The sequence below is a fragment of the Lontra canadensis genome, unplaced genomic scaffold (genome assembly GCF_010015895.1).
Source record: "Lontra canadensis isolate GAN:19392208 unplaced genomic scaffold, GSC_riverotter_1.0 scaffold28, whole genome shotgun sequence".
NCBI lineage: Eukaryota > Metazoa > Chordata > Mammalia > Carnivora > Mustelidae > Lontra > Lontra canadensis.
In genome coordinates, this window is record NW_022631022.1 from 6,487,679 (window position 1) to 6,508,888 (window position 21,210).

General features: G+C 42.0%; 1 non-coding gene across 1 annotated transcript; it reads right to left on the reverse strand.

Annotated features, from left to right (window-relative positions):
* Nucleotides 1-10,893: 10,893 nt before the first annotated feature.
* Nucleotides 10,894-11,000, reverse strand: LOC116872136. The gene has a single exon (XR_004383602.1). It is a non-coding gene; the product is annotated as a U6 spliceosomal RNA (small nuclear RNA).
* Nucleotides 11,001-21,210: the final 10,210 nt, after the last annotated feature.

Sequence of the window (21,210 nt, forward strand, 5' to 3'; positions counted from 1 at the left end):
GCACCCAGGGCTTTCTCCTGCCAGAAGTGGTTTCCAGAAACTCTTCTTTCTTCAGTTCACAGTGTCTACAGTGTTTCTTGCCTCTTCGAACAATCCTAAGTTCCTATCTTGCCTAACTTCTTCCTCCACTGTGTTCCTAGATCCTTTTTTAAAACTAGGGTAAAATGCACATAGTATAAAAGTTACCATCAGTGACATATAGCACATTCCCCATATAGCAAAGTGATAGTGGCAACCTATCACTATCATTTATTCCAGACCATTTCACCACCCCAAAAGGAACTTCTGTACTCATTAATAACTGTTGCTCCCTATCATCTCCTGCTTCCATACTCTCTCTCCTCCTCCCTCCTCCTTTTGTCTCCTTCCTCCACCCACCCCCCACCAACGACCAATATTCTGCTTTCTGTCTCTTTGAATTTGCTTGTTCTATATATTTCTTAAAAATTGAATCATGCAATATGACCTTTTGAGTCTGGTTTCTTTCACTTAGCATAATGTTTTCAAGGTTCATCCATGTTGAAGCATTTGTCACCATTTCCTCATTTCCTTTTAATTGCAGATAGTATTCTATTGTATGGGTATACCATATATTGTTTATCTATTCAATTGACGGACCTTGGACTCCAAGGTGTTTCTAACTTTGGATTATTATGCATAGTGCTGCTGTGAACATTGGTTTACAAGCTTTTGTTTGAACCCCCGTTTTCATTTCTTCTAAGTAGAAGTCTACGAGTGGGATTGCTGAATTATATGGTAATTCTCTTTATTGAGAGACTTCCAAACTTTTTTACAGATTTGTTTTGAATGGGGGGAGGGGCAGAGGGAAAGGGAGAGGAGAATCTCAAGCAGGCTTCCTGCTGAGAACGAGCCATGTGCAGGTCTCTATCCCAGGGCCCTGAGATGAACCTGAACTGAAACCAAGAGTTAGATACTCAGCTCACTGAGCCATGCAGGCAACCCCCCCAAACTGTTTTTCACACAGTCTATGCTATTTTACAATCCAACCAGCAATATGTGAGGGTTCCAATTTTTCCACATTCTTAGCAACACTTGTTGTTATCCGTTTTTAAGTTATAGCCACCCTAAAGGGTGTGAAGTTGTACCCCATTGTGGGTACATTTCCCTAACAACTGATGATGTTGAGCATTGTTTCATGCACTTATGACCATTTGTATATATTTTTTGGAGAAATATATATCCTCCCCTGCCCTGGTGTTTGCCCATTTAAAAATATTTTTTAGTCTTTTTGTTATTGAGTTGGAAGAAATTTTATATATTTTGGATAATAGATTCTTGTCAGATATATAAGTTTAAAACATTTTCTCTTATTCTATAAGTTGTCTTTTCACTTTCTTTTTAGTGTCCTTTGATGCACAGAAGTTTTACTTTTTTTGATGCAATTTATTTACCTATTTATCTATTTCTTTTATTGCTTGTGATTTTGGTGTCATATCTATGAAACCATTGCCAAATCTAGGATCATTGAGATTTACCTCTATATTTTCTTCTAGGAGTTTTATGGTTTTACCTCATATATTTAGAGGATTGATCCCTTTTGAGTTAATTTTTGTATATAGTGTGAGGTAAGGGTCCTACATCATTCTTTTGCCTGTGATTATCCAGTTGTCCCAGGACTGACCATTTGTTGAAAGACTGTTCTTTTACCATTGAATAGTCTTGGCATGCTTGTCAAAATCAATTGCCTTTAGATTTATGGCCATATTTCTTGAGCCTCAATTCTAGTTCATGTATCTTTGTAACTAGTTCATGTATCATGGGTTTGGTAAGAAATAAGAGGGCAAGCATATGCTGTGTCTACATGATCCAAAGCATAGAATGAGTGGGATTTGGTTAGAGAGAGGAAAGAAGGGAAACAGGGAACCCTGTTCATTTCATGAAATCTAGTTCATGTACATTGTAACAATGTATCATTGTTATTCCAGTACTACATTTTTTTTTTAAGTAGACTCCACACCCAGTTTGGTACCCAATGCAGGACTTGAACTCATGACCCTGGAATCAAGACCTGAGCTGAGATCAAGAGTCAGACACTTAACCAAATAAGTCACCCAGGTGTCTGTAACAACTGTATTGTTTTGAAGTAAGCTTTGCAGTAAATTTTGAAATCAGGAAGGAAGCATTAGTTCCCAGAAGTGTTCTTCTAGTTCAAGATTTTTTGGCTATTTGGAGCCCCTTACAATTCCATATGAATTTTAGAATGAATTTTTCCATTTTTGCAAAAAATTTTCTTGATTTTCTGGATAAAAATTATATTCAAACTGTGAACTGCTTTGGGTGTTATTGTCATCTTAACAATATTAAGTCTTCCAACCCATGCACATGGAATGTCTTTCCACTTATTGATGTCTTCTTTAATTTCTTTAAAGAAATTATTATTATTTAAAATTATTAAATTCTTCTTTAATTTTAGCAATGTTTTGTAGTTTTCTGGTTGCAAGTCTTCTACCACGTTGGTTAATTTTATTTCCCAATATTTATTTTTCTTGATACTATGTAAATGAAAAAAAAATTTTTTTAAAGATTTTGTTTTTTTGACAGAGAGAGATCACAAGTAGACAGAGAGGCAGGCAGAGAGAGTGAGAGGCGGGGAAGCAGGCTCCCCGCTGAGCAGAGACCCCCCCCCCCAATGCAGAGCTCGATCCCAGGACCCTGGGATCATGACCTGAGCTGAAGGTAGAGGCTTAACCCACTGAGGCACCCAGGCGCCCCTGAAATTGTGTTCTTAATTCCTGTTTGGATTGTTCATTGCTAGTGTGTATAAATACAACTGGTTTTTGGTTTTGTACCCTGAAACTTTGCTGAATTTATGATCTCTTCTAATTTGGGGGATTTGGGGGTGTTTTGTTTTGTTTTGTTTTTGTAAATTTGTAAATTCTTTAGGATTTTCTGCATGTAGAATCATGTAATCTGTAAAAAGAGAGTTTTTGTTCCTCTTTTTCAATTTGGATGCATTTTTTTCTTCGAATAATTGCTCTGGCTAGAACTTCCAGTACAATGTTGGCTAGCAATTGTAAAAGTGAGTATGCTTGTTTTATTTCTGATCTTTAGGGAAAGATTCCAGTCTTTTATAATTGAATATGACGTTAACTGTGGATTTTTCCATAAATGTCTTTTATTATGTTGAGGAAATTTCCTTCTATTATTTCTAGTTTCTGATTTTTTTAAATCTCTTAAGGGTGTTAGATTTTGTCAAATACTTTTTCTGCATCAATTGCAATGATTATATGTTTTTGCCCTTTATTCTATTAATGTGATGTATTACATTGAGTTTTGTGTGTTGACAAATGTTTGCATTACTGGGATAAGTCTATATATACTTTTAATATTTAAACTGTTCATTGCTCATTTCGATTTCTCTTATTTATTTCCAGCTGTATATTTGTATATTTCTTGTATATTTCTTTCTCCATATTTGTCACTCAGTCATTATTCTGTTTCTCTTTTATTACTTGTATGTTTTACTATCATCATCTCAAATAATTGCATTATATTCAACTGTCACAGACAGTTAAGAACCAAATTAGGAATAGAGGGCAGAAGGACCTAAGGAAGATGACACTACTGACAAATTTCATGGGCAGATCCCACTAACCTAAGTCAAGATGAGGTTACAATGTCCATCTTTCCTATACCCAATTCTTATGGATCAAGAATATTGATCCAACTGGAATCTTTTAAGATTTTGCCCTAGAAGAATGGGGGGAGGGAGGAGCTACCATATTTAGGGTATTGTTATGTACTACTGACAGTCTCCTTGACCAATGAGAGGATGTCTACATAACAACATTTGGGGAAGTTTAGAAGCATCAGGAAAGCCTCACTCCCTGAAAGAACTAGACCAACCCCTGCTAATAATGCATTAAAGTATACCACTGGAGCTTCATTTCCTTAGGTGAAGGGACTGGCCTTTCTTAGAAATTTAATGCTCTGGCAGACAACTCAGATATTTTGTAAATGTACATGAACAAGTTCAAAGAAGGGGAGAGAGCAAGAATGTCAGATGTACTTGGGAAGAGATTCTAGGAAAATGGAGGAGAGTGCACAAAAGAATAGGTTGGGAAATCTGTAAACGTACTTCCCTATTGTACAAATGGGCCCAGGGTGAATTCTGAGAAAAGGATCCAAAAGACAGAAGTTATGTTCTGTAATCAGAATGCCCTTAAGGAAGGTAAATGCCCAGATTTGTCCAGGACAAGTCATGAGACACAGGTTTCAGAATGGACACAGGAAAAATCTCTCTTCTGAATGAGTGATAATTCAGTTTCCAGGTTCCAGCTAAGTTACTCTAAGGCTTTCTCAGTTTCTATTAACAAGGAAAGGAGTTTAAAGTATTTTCAAAAGTCTAAATTCTTACCTATCATCATGCTACCTGCTCTCAGCCTTTCATTCCATTTCTGGTTCCCATCCTAGGTCCCACTTTACTCCCTCCCCCCACAGATCTGACTACTATGGGAAATTCCTGTCTCATATTTTTTCCCCCTAAAACCTGATCTTGGTTCTCATCAAAACCTTTCAAATTCTTATAAAATTGTCCTGTGTGGAGAAATACTAATCCCTAAACTAAATACATCAGCTGTAAAAAAATACCAGAAAGATAACATTTCAGTCAAGTTTTCCTATTTGAAGTTGCCGTTAGCTTCTAATTTGTAGTCATTTCTTGTCTGATTTTAAGTTATTGAGCTGTTTTTCTGCTGACAATTGGATCTGTCCCAAGGATGACTTCAGTGATAAATGCCATGGTGTCTCCATCTTTGTCAAGCCCCAGTCAACCAAGGAAATGAACATTCATCCCCACAGGGAGAAATGGAAAAACCAAAGTGATCCCATCTCCACATGTGATCTTCAGGTAGGAAATTAGAATGGCTGAATCCCTGTGTTTTGAAGGTAAGCCACCTCTGGAGCTCATTATTTGGGAATCTTTCTCTAAAGTAGCTTATGTATGAATTTAATTCAGTATTTAAAAAACGTACTTTATTCACATAGCCCTCAAACTTGTCTACCTCAGTGTGATTTTAGGTCCTTTCAGATGATTGAGAATGGAGATCTAGAAGAAAGGGATGGCCATGGGTACCTAAGAAGTGGAAAGAGGGTGCTGAAGGAACCAGCAGAAAGGCACTGACAGAACAAGGCCCTCATTTCTCCACACCATCTGCTTATGACACCAAGAGGAGGCCTCCAGTCATGTGGAGCAGGTACTACTAACAACCAGAGGAAGCCCCCTCTGAGGTAGCCAAGACCAAGACCTTTTCAACCCCACCATGCAGATAAGGAAGGATGTCAGGATACAGAATTGACATCAGGACTTTTCTCCATTTTAAGCCTAATTGAGAACATTCTTGACAAATACCAACCCTCATTTTCTCCGCAGCAGAGCCACTTAGCAGCACCTGCATTGTTTCAGGTCATTTAAATGATGCCCAAATTGAGGGTTAGATTTCAACTTTTTAGCTTGACTAGAGGAGAAGCCCTGTGGGGAGCACACCAACTCGTACTCACCCAAAGCAACTTGCACAGAAAAGAGTTAACAAAGCAGGCCTGAAACTGTTCTCTAGAAAGACCCATGTGCAAGGTTGGCCCTTGGCAGGCATCAAGGGATGTGTGTTTTGGGAACTGGGATTTAGGGTTCCCACCACCCTAACTAATAAAAAAAATTGGCCCACTATGCCTAAACTGTTTGCACAAATAATGTGATATGTGCTGAACACCTGCTTCTCTGAGTCTGAGATTTGGGTACACAGTAAGCAGAGGGTGTCTATACTTGTAACTCTCAATAAAAACCCTGGGCCCTGAGTCTCTAATGAGCTTCTCTGGTGGACAGTATTTCACATGTGCTGTCATAACTCATGGCTGGGGGAATTAAGCATATCCTGTGTGATTCCAGTGGGAGAAGACTCCAGACTTTGTGCTCTATGAACCTTCTCCTTTTGCTGATTTTGCTTTGTAGCCTTTTGCTGTAATAAATCACAGCCATGAATACAACTATATGCTGACTCCTGGAAATCCTAGAGATTCATCGAACCTGAAGTTGGTCGTGGGGACCCTCAATACACCATCCAGTTCTTCTTTTCCTTTATTCTGTTAGTTCTTATACCTAGAAACACTTGGGGGAGGGGGTGGGAAGGAGGGGCCAGAGGAGAAATAATTCTGTCCTTCAATCCCAATATATTCCTCCTTGTCCCTTTCCATTTCTACTCCATTCAGACATACTCCTTAAGCTACTTATGTTTTCTCACATTTTCTTCTCTCAGAATTACAGAAAAATTATTTTAAAGAAGCTTGCCAACCATGACAGAAATGCCTGAGGTATTGTGCATTCTGAGGTCTATCTTCCAGTTGACAGCAGCGTACTTCCTGTATGTGGGTTTCTGATACCGTGAGCCTTGATTTCTCAGTCTTTACTGCCTCCTTTTACTTTAATCTCCCTCTTTTAAATTTGTTTTTCCCTCGCTATAGTATCCATCTACGTTTTTGGCCTGTTCTGGAGCTGTCCCTAAATGTGTCTCTCGCTCTGACACAGGCTCAATACTGGAATGTTTGTGTGTCTTCCTCTCACACAGCTAAATATGTTTCAACACATTTTTTCCTGGGAGGCCTAGAGAAAGACACTATTTGAGTTTCTGAGTACATGAGTACTACTACTTGAATCATCTCTCTGTGAACAAAAAATGATATTTTTCTCTGCTGGGGCCCACTGAATGAGAAATAATTGTGTGGATAGTACCTGCTCCCATTAAAATCTGTGCTCCAGCCTGGCTGCCTGCAGGCTCACCCACATTCAGCAATGAAGTGAATATTTATATAGGAGATCTATATCTTTACCTAATACACAGCTGCATACAGGCCAGGATCTCCATCCTTTAACCCAAAACATCAGGAAGTGATTTCAAATCCTACACTTGACCAGTGGCAAGGGCCAATCTTCCCAAAGTCCCACCATCTTGATTAAAGACTTGGAGATCCACACCCAATCCTTTTTGGCTGGCCCTTCTGGGTCCAGGCGACTTAAGACACAGCCACTGTTTTGTTTTAGAACAAAACAATAATAACCTTCCTTCCCCTCCCCTACTCCAATAAAAATTATTGTTGCAAAGGCAGAGATAATAGAATAACATGAGTTCTGCTGTCTCAACCCCAAAAGGTTTTCTGTCACTCCTGGCAGTGTTTCCTAGGCTTCCAGATAGGGCCCCAAGGCTTTCTGGCGGGGTTTCCAAAAATTTCAAATGGGGGCTTCCAGACTTCCTTTTGGAAGTTTTAGGGTTTTATGTTAAGATTTCAGGACATCCTTTGTAGGAACTGTAAGACTTATCAAAGTTTCCAAAGCTTCTCCAAAGGGGTTACAGGTCTCTTTGGAAAAGGCCATAAACTTCTTCTGTGGGTTATTCAGAAGTTGTAGGCAGAAGCTCATAGCATTGTTTTCAAAGATGCAGGGAGCAGCTGATTATTTTTAGTCAGGGAGACTTCTAGAGGGTCCTTTCAGCGTATGCTTTCCTCAGCCTCCTCCTTTCATTCATTCATTCAGCAAACATTTAGAGAGTAATCTACCATGTCCTAGGCACTGAGCTGGGTCAGATTTATGACACATAACATCAATGTCAGGGAGCTCACAGACAGAGCTGCTCTTAAGGCTCTCCTGCTGGTGGGGGGCAGCCACCATCTCACCCTGCCTTCAGCTCCCACAGGATCCCTGGTGTTTAGAGCTTTGGTTTCTTTCCAAGCTGAACAGCTCAGGAGCATTAGTCTTTCAGTTGGGAAGGAGATATGCTCTCCAGCAGCAGTTTTGTTCCAAGCTCTTTCAAAAAGTTTCCTAAAACATCCTATGGAATGATACAAGGAGAGCAAATCTAAATCAGCCCATCAACTACAATTCTTGGGCCCTCTGGCATTTCTTGGCTGAGACAATGGTAGGGCTCTTCAAAGAGTAAGAATTTAGGCCATTTAGGACTAGCCCTACTCATTCGTACTTTGGTGGCCTGGTAGCAACTCTTTTTGCCACATTTTTTTTAATTTATTCTACAAGCCACACCTAAAGAATATGTTCTCTAAGGAAACACTTGGGGAGTGGGGTTAAGCTTTTCTCATCTTTAAGAGTTTTGCGCAGCCAGGACCTTCCATAGAGCTGAGATTTCAGCCAGCTTCACCACTTTATTCCAGGGACTGACTCCTATTAAAATGAAAATCCCCAGAAGATGTCCAGCTTCCATCAGACTATTTTACCCTCCTACTCTGAGTGATCAGATCCCTTCAGGAAAGATAAGCAAGAGCAGGTTTTGCTGTTTGAAAGGGGGAGAAATAAACAAGCTTCCCTGGATACCTGAGAGGAAGAAAGAGGCAGCTTTAGGGGGTACGAAAAGACTCCAAATAGATTTTTTTATTAATAGCTGGCCATCAGGTCAACCCTGAAAACAAGATCCAAGTGAATGCTAGAAGTGATGTGATGCCTACAGCCAGGGGACATACTCTCTGAGAGAAGCGAAGCCAGGGCTCAACCTGCAGGGCAGCCTTCCAAACAGGTAGTAGGTGGTCTCTTCCTCCCAAATACCCAGTACAAGGACCCCGTAAACCCATAGTGATACCCTTCTCTGCTCATTGTACATTTCCACACCTCTTCTTTACAATAGATAAGAAAAGCCTGAGGGGGGGGGTCTTTGAAAGTGTAGGACATCACACAGTGTACCTGCAGGTGCTATCACTGAAAGGGACTAGGTAGACTCAAGTAGAGAAAGAATAACAGCTAACCTCCACAGTGGTGTAACACCTCACTAAGCATTCCACGGATTGAACTCATTTTAACCACCCAGTATCCCTATGAGGTAGGTACTATCTATGATTTCATTCTCATTTTACTGTTGAGGAAACTGAGGAACAGATTTTAAGTAACTTGTCCAGTGTCACACAGCTGGTCTAATAGCAAGCCTCGATTCCTGGAGGTCCCACCTTTGACTCAGCTCTAAAACCTGCACCTCGCCATGGTCACTGGGCATTTCTCTGACAAGACTTATTTCCCAAGACGTTTTCTTCCTTTCGTTTTTCTCTCCTATTATAGGAGTTCAGCTGCTGAAGACCACTCTTGGTCCCCTCATCCTCCTGGGACAAAATTTTCTCTCACTTTCCATCTCTGGCCAATTTTGTCAATCCTTTCTAACTTGGCCTTTGCTCTGCTACCCCTTCCCCAAACCAGAAGCCTTGGGGACCAGACCTCTCTCCCCTTCTTTGGAGCTGGGAACTGAGACAGAGTGTGCAGTGGCAAGAGAGCCAACCCACAAGGTCAGAGCAGGGTGTGAGTGTGCGCATGTCGCCAGCTTCTTGGGGCTCCCTGCTGTCCCCTACCTCTCCTCTCTCACTCTTTGTTCACGTTGTTGCTCCTCCCACCCCACTCACTGTCCTTCCCCACATTGTGTGCTGCTGTATCTATTTTTCTTGGCCTTGCTTTCCTTCTTCTACAGGTCAGTCTCCGGAATATTCTTTTTCTCAGTTTACTTGTTCTATATCTTGCTGAAGTTATATCTGTGTCTGTTTTTATTGCCCTTTTTTAACTTTCAGGCCAGCCATAAGAGGGGAACAGGAGTTCACTATCCCAGGATAAAATCTGTTCTCTTTTAACATAGTTTAGAGGCCTTTGCATCTGTCTTCAGCATCAACTGTGGCCACTTGTGCTCCAACGTGGTGCTATAGCCATAATGAACTTCATTTTCCCCCTAAATATGCTCTGCCCTTCACAGGTTGCCCTTCCTGATGCTGGAGAGACTTTACCACCCCAAACCCAGTGCTCAACTAACTCTCTTCCATCCTTGTTAAGACTCAGACACTGCTTCCTCCAGGAACCATTCCTGGCTGAGGTGTCTTTCTTATGAGTGTTTTCACCCTGTGTTTCTACTGCTAGACCAACGATCACATGAGCTATTTGCTTATACCTTTCTCTCTTAGACTTAGATCTTTGAAGGCAGATTTACTTCTAGACACACAGTAAAAAGCCTTTCTTGTAGCCTTCCTCCTGGCTCTTCTCTCCCCACACCATCCTCTAAAACACTGGCTCATTTTTGCCAGATTTGGAGATTCTTCAAGCCCAATTACTATCTATGTTTTCCCACCAAGTCTAAGGAGACTTCAAACCCCTGGGGCTGTTTTTTTCTGGGGCTTCTGGTGTCACCCTCTCCTCTTATTAATCATAGAAGAAAGTGAGATTAGGTAGAGATTTTGTGGAGTCCTTCCAACAACTGTGTTGGTTGCTCCACTTAGGGGTAAGAACCTGGAGGAAACCACTCACATGTCAGTTCCTGAATCCACTGTCTCTAACAACAGTGTGCTTTCCTCCAAGGCCAGCACCACAATTGCATTCTTTTCCTCCCTTACCGAGTGCCCTGAGGAAACAAATTGTTGAAAATCTTTATTCATATGTATATGTGTATGTGTGTGTATGTACACATATACACACTATCTACATGTATGTATAGGTAGTAGTTCATTTACACAGATTTCATTCACATACACACACACGGTTTAGGAGTACAGGATAGGGATGGGATATAGGTCCTAGATGACAGGTAGTACTCCCTCCGGTTTTTCCGGATGCATCTGAGAAATGTGTTTGGGCCATGCGTTGGGTTCTGAGAGGACACAATCAGTTTCAAACCCCTTTAAATCTGAGCTGTGAACATTTACATAGTCTCCTAAAGGAAAATAGCTTCTGTAGCAGCTGTTGCCAGAGAAAAACTATATCATTGCTTAGCAGAAGTGACCCCCCACAATGCTTTGCCTGCAGGATTCTGTTTATTAAATGAGTATCTGAACATTGTCCAGTTAGTTTGCATCCTCATCTTCTTTTACATGATTTTTCTTACCTATTTTATTTACTTATTTTTAATTTTTTTAAAAAATAGGAAACGCTTCACAAACTTGTGTGTTATCCACATTCAGGGTCCACGCTCATCTTCTTGGTGTGGTTCCAATTTTAGTTTATGTGCTGTCAAAATGGGCACTTTTCATAGCTATTTTAAACATTTCCTCTCCCATGGGAATTCTAGGATCATCACATCCAATTTTGGAAAAACAGAAAGATTCATAGGGAGGTTATTTTTAAATCTCCCACTGTATTGTATTTTTTAAAGATTTCATTCATTATTTCAGAGAGAGAGAGCACGAGTGGAGTATGGGGCAGAGGGAGAAGCAGACTCTCCACCAAGCATTGTGCCCAACATGGGGTTCGATCCCAAGACCTCAGGATCATGACCTGAGCCAAAGGCAGACGCTTAACCGATTGAGCTACCTAGGTGCCCCTGTAATTGTATTTTAAAAATCAACTTCTCCTTGCCTGCCAAATAGTTTTTGCTGGATACACTTAGCTGCTGTATTGCTAAATGTATACAAATTTTTGGCAATTGATTCAACCTAGATCATAATCATACTGCTATTTCTGTTCTCTTATATAAATATTTGCATTTGTCTGTTTCTTTATTGTCAAGGTTTTGGAAGCATCTTGTTTCAAGTATATTTCTTGCTTAATGACATATAACAAGGTTGTTTTTTTTAACCCCAATAACCTAGTCTCTTTTAATAGGAAAATTCAGCCCATTAACATCACACAATAATTGTCATACTGTTACACTCCCTCTTATTCTACTTTATGTTTATCATTTATTTAATTGTATCTCTTTTATGCATGTTTTCTTTTTTCTCCATGTAGTCTTCCCTTTCCCCTTGTTAGTTTAGAAGTTCTGTATTTTTCCATTCTGCTATCATTACCTACCAGTACCTGACATGCAGGATCAAATGCATGTTTCTTTACTTCTGAATAATAATAATAAAAAAAAAACCCTAAATATTCTTCCACTCTCCCCCTTCCCCTCAAATCCACACATGTTATGGAGAAATGACCACACCCAGCTACTCAGGCCTACCTGTCTGGGGTTGGGAGGACAAGCAAGCAGAGTGGGCTTGGACCTGAGAGTAGGACTCCAGGGGCCCCATCAAGTCCATGTCTCCACAGACAAACTAGATCTGACCATTCCCAGTGACTGATACTGAAAACCCTACTTTTAGAGCTGGAGGTCCCTCTTTCGGCCTCATGGGACCAAGTCATTGGACCCCTTAAAATAGGCCAGATGAGGCTGATTGGGACACTGGGGAGTAAGATGAAGGAAGAGGGTAAATGTGTTGAAAGGAAGTTGAGGGGATGTCACTTGAACTTGAGGCTGCTCTGCCTGGCAAGGTAATCTCTCTTGGCAAGTACAGAAGCTACCCAGGACCGAAGCCTGTGTGTGTGTTGGAAAGGATGGGCACTCTGGACCTAGGCATTCACAGGGAGAAGGGTAAAGGCAGGAGGAGGAAGAGCACGGCTTAGGATCTGGCAGGGAAAGGGAAAGATGGTGGAAGATGCAGTGGCCATGGAGTCTACGGTAGAGGAAGGGGCTCTGATGTGGAGGCAGGACTTTAGGTAGCTGTCCAGGACAGACTGGGTCCATAGCAGGGACCTTCCTGCTATGGAAGAGGTGGAGTTTTGAATGGTGAGAAGAGGGCAGTATCCCAGGGTCTAGCAACTGAAGCATCTCCTCTTGGAGCATAGACTGGGGACAGTCAGGGTCAGCCTTGGGCTGGATAGGCAGGGCCTTTTACCTTTGGCCCTCAGCTGGGGGCTGCACTGGGAGGTAGGATCAGAGCTTGAGACTCTCAATGGCCCCTGGGGGAAGGTGGAGCCCCCAGCTGTGGTCAGATTCCTCCAGAAACCCAGGCACACCTAGACTTTGGCACCCCTGAAGGGACTGTGCGGGTAAGAAGGCACCCTTTCTCAGGGTCTGCAAAAGGGTTCTTTCAGGAAAACATCTTTGCTCCACTCTCTCATACACAGTACACACAAAGAGATGGGGATACAGAAGAGAATAAGGCATATGCTAAAGGAAGCCTTGGGCTCTGGGTTAGGTAATGGTGGGAAAGCAGAAAGAGGGCCACCAACTCTCATTTGCATAGTATTGACTATTTGACAGGCACCATGGTGTATGGAAATCCTTGCAAGTTATCATTCCTTTAGAGATGAAAAATCAGAGGCTGTGTTTAGATAGCTTGCCCAAAGTTACATACCTAGCAAGTGGCAAGCTTAGATGAAAACCAGTCCTGTCTGATTTCAAAGCTTAACAACATCTTAGGCTCTCCCAAATTATTCTGAATACTTTGGCAGCCTTAATTTGGGATCTGACCTTACACTTAACAATGAATGGGGAAGCAGCCCAAAGATTGAGCAAATAAAATATGGCAACAGGGCAATATGTTTGCAGTTCACTTCTGTATTTGTTTTTCTTGCACACACACACAAGTGTGCAAGATGGGTTGGCTAGTCCCTCCCGTGGGAAGATAAAATCATTCAGCTTCCTCTGCCCTCAAACTATGGTCAGAATACCCATTAATCTATTGCACACGAGCTTACTGCACCCTGCACTAAGTTAAGCTGCCCATCCCTTTTCTCCTTTCTCTTAGAACCATAATGTAGGAAAAGCCTGGAAGTATTAGGGGAGGTTCCCCAAAAGAGTAGACAGTCCCTTGATCAGATTGTTAATGGGGTTGGTCTCTTCTTCCTGGTTCCCAGTTTCTTCATGTCTCTGATCCTCATGAAACTGAAAATATCTATTAAAATATATGTGGATGGTAGGAAATACAGTTAATAAAAAGGACAATGGAAAACATTCATCTCCTCACTTGCAAATAACCACTGGTCTCATTTTGACATCTCTCTCTCTCTCCCTCCACCCCAGCAAAGAATAAGTGTAAGAAACAAAGCTTAATTGTTTTGGGAGGAGGGGTGGTTATAAAGTGATTACAGTTTTTGGAAGTAAAAATTTGTGTCTGCTATTTAAAACATTGGAAAGTGTTCAACAGACTCAACTATCTTTGTTATCATAGTTTAAAGCTGTCATCAGTGAGTAAATGCTCAAGTAATAATGTTTTAAAAATGGCATGTGTGAAACATACTATTTTTTTTTCTTCAAACCTAGAAGTTTAATAAACCAACTACAAAAGATTATAATAAGGTGGTGAGTACTGCTATCTGTGAGCATAAGCCCTTTGGACATTAAGGAAGAGCAAAGTAAAGGATAGTTGTGGGAGAGGCCCGGGAAAGGGTGATAAGAGGACAGCATAGAAGGTACCAGAAAGACTTAGAGGGGCCAGAAACATGGCAGAACAGGTGCCTCCAATGCTTCTGGAAAAGGGGGCCATGGGGCAGGGGGTTTTTGGAAACAAGAGGCAGGGTAGGAGGGCCTTCAAACCAAGCAGAGAGTGGAGACAGGAATGGAGAGATCACTCCATTTCCAGGGAGAAATGAGCAAGGAAATGCATGCCTGCCCCGCCCTCAAGATCCAGAAAGGTCTGTGTCCAACCAATTCGGACGGAGGCAAGGTAACTAGAAGGGCCAGTGAGGGAGGAGAGGGCTGTAGCAGTGGGCCTTGTTGGATCCAACGTGGAGCTAACGTCCAGGCACCCACAGGGCGTAAGTGAGGGTAGCCAGCCCGTGTGACGGTGCGGAGAGAAGAGGAGCAAGCTGCCACTGAAGGCCTCAGCAGCAGAGGGATCAGAGCCCCAGGCTGCCCCCAGTGAGCTTCTACCAGACATGGCCAACGTCTGCCACAGAGCTAGCATGAGGCAGGTAAGTGGGCTCAACGTACAGAACGCCTGACGCACCAACGGCACGCGGGTGGGGCTGTCAAGGGGCGTGGCCGCTCGTCACTAGCCCTGCCGTTGGCCAGGCCCCTGCCGGGAAGCCCGGAAACCCTGTCCTCACGGGTCTACCCCTGCCCCTACTGCCCCCAGGCCACGCCCCCGGGCCGCCCGTTGGAAGGCGTTGGTCACTCCCCACTCGGCTTCCTGCTGTTGGGCTTCCTGCTAGGGGGGTTGTTGTCACTGATGCAGGCCAAGGGGAGGCTCGGTGCCATGGCACACCCTAAAACCTGAACTGTTGCCGAGGCTTTGAACTGTAGCAGAGCCATATATTCTTGTGGTGACAGTGGCCTTAGGAAAAATATTCTATCTCTGGGTGACTAGGTCAGAGTTGCACAAGCCTTCTTTAAAAATGCAACCAACCTATGTAGTGGCCTTCGGAGGGACGGTGGGGGAAATTTCAAATCCTGTCAGGGGAAGGTAGGGGGGTATAGAGTAGATATTAAATTCAGTGAAATTTGTAGTTACACCCATAAATACTGAGTTTGAGCTGCCAAGTGAGCTTATAACTTCTCCAGCTCAGAGTGAGGATTTGTAGCCAGCTTCTCCGTAAGATAGGAGCAGACATATTTCTTGTCCTTTGGTCTCTGTGAGACCCTAGCCATTGTTTTAGTAGAGCCTGCAACTAATTCACCGGCTCACCCTGTGCACCCAGCTCAGTCTGCTGTCACCACCAGACAAGCATAGGAGTTACTACAAACAGGACATACCTATTTTTCTTCTGTTCCTTTCTTTTCTCCATCAAACCCCTCTCATTCAACTCTATGATAAAACCGTGTATCCCCTCCCCTCCACTTCTTACTAGATGTGGGGAAAATTCCCCAAATTACTTTTAAATCATTTTTATGTCATTAGAGAAGTCACTTAACAGGTGTGCTGTTAAGTTCACGGGATTAATCAAAAGATTATCGCCCTGAGTTCCCTCCCTAGTGCAGACATTCTGGTTTATAAGGTTAAGTAGGGTGCATGAGCCGCACATGGCTCCAAAGTTTTCTGTTAATGAGGCAAACCTTTGTTGTGGTCCTAAGTTGGAACGCTAAAATATTAGGCTGAATCTGGATGTGGGCTCACCGGAGTTGCTGGGTATTGTGGGGTTGGGTGGGGGTTTTTCCTGAATTCAGAACCTCAGGAATGAAATACATACCAACTGGGGCGGTAAGAAAGGCTCCTTTTATGGTTCTGTGGTGGGGGCACTCTTAAACCCTATTTTAAAAGAGTTTAAACCTGCGTATGAATGTTCACATCCATGGTAGAAATTGGAGAAGACTTACCACAGTTGTTGAGGGCCCAGATGAAGAGGGTGGGACATCACCAGATAGTCACTCCTGACCTAAGGGACACACGTGGAATTAAGAAGAAAATTACCTCTTCCTTTCTAATGAATTAGCACCCTGTCTTTGTAAAGGGCCTGGAAAATAGAAACAATATTGCAGAAATCACTAAAAAGCAGTCCAAATTTAATTTTGAGGGCTGTTAAGAATTTGGGATCCAATCTTGAGGCTGAATACCCTTCAGTATTCAAGGTCTGGCAGTGGTATCAGAGTAGCAGGAGTCTTTGGTGGGGATGATACACATCTTCCTTGTTAGGCAGATAGTCACTGCAAATGGCATCTCCGTGGTCTGCTTTAGATGCTCTTCCTCATAGGAAGGATACTAGGTGTTTAATGTCAGTTATGCATCCACGTTCTAAAAATGGAAAATTTTTTTGGTGATTTGCTTCTTTTACCTCTCAGCTCTCCCCTCCATGTTAGCATCACCAAAGTGCCTAAAATTAGGATGAGCTGTTTGTTCCACACTGAAAACCTGCCCTCTGTGCTGCTAGACTAGGTGGTAAGCGGTGTTGGATTCTGATGGGAACCTGGGATTGAATCCTTGAGTATCCTAAGTTTTGTCCCTTCCTCCAATTGTGAGATTATCTGATGGGGCCCAAAGCCTCTGGAACCCACATTAGAGCTGGCAAGAGGGAACTTGCAGGGATATCAGCCCTATGGGAGACTGGATTATGATCAGGAAATGGGGCAGGGACTTGAACTAGCAGTGGTATGAAGCAAAAATTCTTGCCCAATCTCTGGGTGCTGGTAGAGGCTTTTGCTCTCTGAAAAGAGGTCCTAGGTCTGCTTTGGGACAGAGTGCTGAAAGACAAAAGGCTAGTTGTTCCCATGCTGGGTGAGGATACACACCCTTGAAAGAGTCAGTTCCTAGGTTGATGGTAACTGGAAGAGCTTTTGGAGTGACTTTGAAGAAGTTAGGTTAGAAATTTTCTTTGAAGAATAGGTTAGAAATCATAGGAATAGAAGTTGCTTGTCTTTTGGGATAAGGTAAGAGGGAAATGGAATTACTTCTATTTACAGGATCTGTGGACCTTGCCTCCGTGGGTAGTCAGATGATAATACTTCTTAGATTTCTACTTGGGCAGAAACCGTATGAAACTTAAGTTAACACTGAGGAAAGGGTAAAAGCTTAGAAGGAAGACAAGGCCATGGCAGAAACTTCTAAGGAAACTAGAGACAAAACCAGAATGACTATATCTCCTTCCCTCTCTGTGTTCCTTCTTTCTTCCCTCTCTTCCTTCCTACAAACATTTGAGTGTCTACTACATGCCAAGTTCAAGCTAGGTGCTGAGAATAAAACATGAACAAGACTTACTTCCTGCTCCAGAAGAGCTCATATGTAGTGGGGAGCTAATGTCATGGCTGACTGTAGGGCATGGGGTGAGAAATGGGTTTCCAAGGACTGCTTTTTCTGTGTGTTGGTAAGGAGGAGGCTAAGAAAATAAAGACCCTCAGAATGGGGGGTCTGTAATTGTCACAGAGCTGAGGGTGGAGGACCAGCTGATACATGTAGGCTAAGGATTCATGCCATCTTTGTGGCTTCTCTTTGGGTGGTGGTACAGGTACTGGACAGAGGTCTGAAGTGAATCAGGGCTAGGATACTTCCTATGTCCCCTGTGCCACAGGCACAGTGGCAGGGGTAATGTTATCACTTCTCCTCTCCCTGAAGTACCTTTGTGTTGCTGTGGGTTGTCTGGCTACAACTACCTTGAGTTCTCTCTTGGTCATTATGTGCAAAAGGGAGAATAAGGAAGTTGTGAGAGATTTGGAAAATAGAAAACAAAGAAGAAACTTCTTTATCCCCAAATACCAACAACAGCAGCAAAACTGAAGAAAAACATTTTTGTATCCAGTTTATGGGTCCCTGAAGTCCAGGAAGCTCAAGGACCAGCCCCAGGACCAAAGAACAAATAATACTCTTATCAGAGAATATTCTATTAGCATTTAAGGTTGGTTAAGCATCTTTGCTGAGGCCTGGAAAACCAAAAGCTCCTAGGTTTTCACCTCTTGATGAGAGAACTTCTTTGTGGGAGGTGTTTTTGTGCAAGTATTTAAAAACTTCTTATAGGTGCAGGATACAGAGAATTCCCAGAAGATAGGCCTTGTGAGGGAGTCACATTTGTTATGACTCTAGGTTTGATTTGTAAAGCAGGCATTAAAGAGTAGTTGTAAGTTTCTAGAGTTTGGGGGTAACCAGATTGGTAGGTCCTAACTGGACCTGGGAGATTTTCCTAAATGGTTTATTTTGAAAGTATTTGCTACTGCCGAAGCTAATTGGAGGAGGCACTTAAGGTTGCCTGGCCGCAGCTGGAAAGACCCTGGAATTAAGGCACTGGCTGGGTAGATATCCAACCCATAGATAACAAGGCCAGGTGAAAAACATTGACTCTTATTACTGTCATTTTGCCAAATGTTTTGAAAAATGTTTGGTGTACCGAGGTCTGTAATGGCAGTCAGGGCTTTCAGTTGGATAGATATCTTTACTAAACAACAGCACCATATTTTTCTTAATAGCCATAGGCCTTTGGATGCTTTCAAAAAAATGCCTTGGACAGTATTTAATTTCCAGTGATCTAGCTCAGCTCTACAGCCTCAGCAACAAGGGCATGAAGTCGATAGCTTCCTCATCTTTGCTTCTTTGAGTAGATGGCCAAGGAACTAGTTCTGCATCATCAAGAACATGGCCACTTTTTGGAGATTCTGAAATCTCTGGCTTATGGATTGATTAGGGGTTCCCACTCCACTTTCCCCTGGAGGAGGTGTTTCTCTATGGCCATTTAGCAGATTTTACAGCATCTTAATCTTTTATAAGGTTTGGAAGTTTGTTTTCTGGTTCTCATATTTCCCTTTTGGTGTATGTTCTGCCTTTTCTCAGAGGATGTTGGCTCTTCTCCCAACTGATTCTCAGCTGTTCTTTGGGAAAAGGCCAGAAAATGTAAAACCACAGTGAAAAAACAAAAGAGAACAAACCCCAAAAAACCTGTGGGTCTTCCCACTTCTGACATCTGGTTTTGTTTTGTTTTACTTTGTTTAGTTTTCCTTTAATTGGTGGTCATTTCTATACCCAAAGGTCTGCAATTCTAATGACCTATTTTCTGGTATCCTTGCTTGGGAATAATCCATGATGGGCTCCAATCTGTAGTCTCTCATGGTCCCCTCACACTTGTTTAATTTTTAGAAGAACTACTTGTTGAAAGGGCAAGCCGTTGAGTTTCCCCTGGATAGCTAGCAAGGATCCCAATTTCAAAACTGAAAATACTAGATGTGAAGATGTTTTGAAGAAAGAACAAGAAGCCTGTGTTCTAGTCCTGGCACTGCTATTATTATCCATGTGAACTCTGGCAAGTCTCCACATTTCTTTGGGTTGTGGTTTCCTCATGGGTAAAATTGGGATGTGAATGCCTACCTCACACGGTTGTTGTGAGGATTAAATGTGCTCTGTAATCTGTTGTACTATATAAATATTCGTGAATTTTTGTTATGATTTAAGAGCCATTTAAAAGTATTCCCTGGCCATATAGCAGACATGCTAACATTTGTACTATCTGATCAAGGACTTTCATGGCCATGTGTTACATATTTAAATTGCTGGAGCAAATTATATCTTTACATAAAATACTTTTTTGTGTGTGGAGAAGATCCATAGCTTTCATTGGTTTTCTAAAGGGGGTGTCTATTATCCTAAAAAGGTAAAGCCCAGTGCTTAGATTGAAGAATAGGTTTCAGTAATGGGAATAAATGTATTGCTTCCAAAAAGTCCCTCTTAACATGTCTGCAATAGTAGTTGCAATGTTTTTTCCATAGTGAAATTCTTAATATGGCCCTAAAAACAGAATGTTTGAAACTGGGACAGAAAATTCTTGGCCACATGGTCATGGTAATCATTAGGTTATCCAACTGCCTACAGTGTGAAGATGGAGATAGAACAAATAATTAGCCATGTGGCCCTAAGAAAATCACCTTACCTCATGGAGTCTGTTACCTCATTTGTAAAGTGAAGGATTTGACCTTGAAGATTTCCAAAGTTCTTAGTTTGAATTCTCTTGGGAAGTGAGGTCAAAGCTGAACTTGGATGAAGCCCTTTTGGGGCAGAAATGAATCAGGTTTTGTGTAAGAGGAGAAAGAGGGAGTGTCAGGGAGAGGAGGAGGGGCAGAGCATCCAGGAAACCCCATTCTTGACAAACATGAGAAACAAGAGCCTGCTGAGGTGAAGAGTTGGGGTCATCAGGGCAGAAAGAGAGTTTGTGGGCTACTCCTGAAGATCAATGACTCTGGTGGATGAGAGACTCAACCTCCAAATTTCACCCTGGGTCTGACTTGCCAGAACAAAGTTCTCTCTCAGTGAGTGAACACCCCATCTTCTCTGCACTCACAGATCTTCCAGTTCTTAGGGGCAAATGTCTGGAGTTTTCCCTCTTCCCACATCAGGTGGTCTGGCTACTTCAGGAGAATGCTGCCCTACAAATGCCTTAAGTCACAAGTAAGTGACACAGATGAGAGGCTGTTTGAAGGATTAACAGAACCGCTATCTTTACTGTAAGGGTTATTGGAGTCCCCACACCCGCAACAGGAATTTTAAGGGAAAGATTCTCATTTTTTTCAACTACACTGGTAGATGTATTGGATAATAACAACAACAATAATAATAAAGTCCCTAGTTTATTTTAGGTTCACTATTCTGTGTGTGTGTGTGTGTGTGTGTGTGTGTGTGTGTTTTAAAACTGGGTTGAGGCTATTTTGTTGTTAAGTGGTTGGCTGTTCACATGCTGGGCTTATATTTAACGGCCAGAGAAGCTATCAGACTCTTCTCCTTACTGTCTTACATTCCCACCACCAGTGTATGAGCATTTATCTTCACCAACCCTTGACAAAGTCTTTTAAATTTTATCCATTGTAATAGGTTTAAAGATACCTCATTGTGCTTTAAATTTGAAATTCCCTAAGATTAGTGGCATTGAGCTTCTTTTCTTTATGCTTATGGGTCTGTTCTCCTGCTCTCTGTATTTTTTATTACTGTATTTACTGTATTTAAGAGTTTTTGTATTTTAGAGATAAGCACTTTATTAGACACATCATATAGAAATTTGCTCTTCCAGTAAGAGACTTGTCTTTTTATTGAAGTGTCTCTTGAAAGAGCAGAAATGTATAATTTTGT